The 672-nt window shown below is 56.8% G+C and overlaps 1 long non-coding RNA gene across 8 annotated transcripts in view; it reads left to right on the top strand.

Annotated features, from left to right (window-relative positions):
• Nucleotides 1–7: 7 nt before the first annotated feature.
• Nucleotides 8–672, top strand: part of LOC107196100 — a 168,358-nt gene continuing 167,693 nt past the window's right edge. For 7 of the 8 annotated variants that reach the window (XR_003048121.1, XR_003048119.1, XR_003048120.1 and 4 more), the window contains exon 1: nucleotides 8–173. This is a non-coding gene — a long non-coding RNA (uncharacterized LOC107196100). The remainder of the gene's footprint in view (nucleotides 174–672) is intronic. The other variant, XR_003048122.1, reaches the window with a different exon arrangement.

The raw sequence follows: 672 nt of genomic DNA, 5'->3' as shown, positions 1-672 counted from the left end.
CCCCCCGAACAGCCCTGGCCGCTGGACAGCGCCCGGGGACTGGCGAGGCCCGTCCCTCATGTGCTTCTGTCCTCAACGCCAGCGGAGGGCCTGGCAGGGGAGACCTTTCAAGCCGCCTCCTCGATATCCTCTGCGTCACCTGGACCAGCAGCCTCTGCACGGGAAGTTCGTAGGTAACGTTCTCACACTGATACATTGACAAGTGGTTTTGAGAGGCAGTTTAGAAAGAAGACAGAAGTGGTCTTCCTGGGCTAAAACATTTGAGGTCGTCGAAGCAGATGTCTGCAGAACGCTCAGGGCTTCGCGTTCTTACTGGGCCGTGTCCGGGGCGGGATGGGATCGGAACGGAGTGCATTTGCTGAAAGGGGTCTGCGTGTCACTGTGGCCACAAAAGCCTCATCTCAGTGATGCGTTTGAAGCGAGGGCGAGAATGGCTAGATCCACCGGGGCTCTTTTACCAGATGGTCAGGGACAGAGGTGGCGCTGCCAGGCAGAAATTAGCGAGCTGTCTTGGTAAGGACCGCAGTTCTCGGTGTCTGGCGTGTTTGATCTTTCAGCATCTTTCCTGACCTGATTATATGAGAAGCCAAGTTGCTGCAGCAGAAAAGACCGTCGTGCATTTCCTGCTCACCTGGCCCACAGTGTGTAGCCAGGTGTTGTGCAAGGGTCACG

Source organism: Pteropus alecto, unplaced genomic scaffold (assembly GCF_000325575.1).
Source record: "Pteropus alecto unplaced genomic scaffold, ASM32557v1 scaffold18, whole genome shotgun sequence".
Lineage (NCBI taxonomy): Eukaryota > Metazoa > Chordata > Mammalia > Chiroptera > Pteropodidae > Pteropus > Pteropus alecto.
This window is presented reverse-complemented; position numbering and strand designations above follow the sequence as displayed.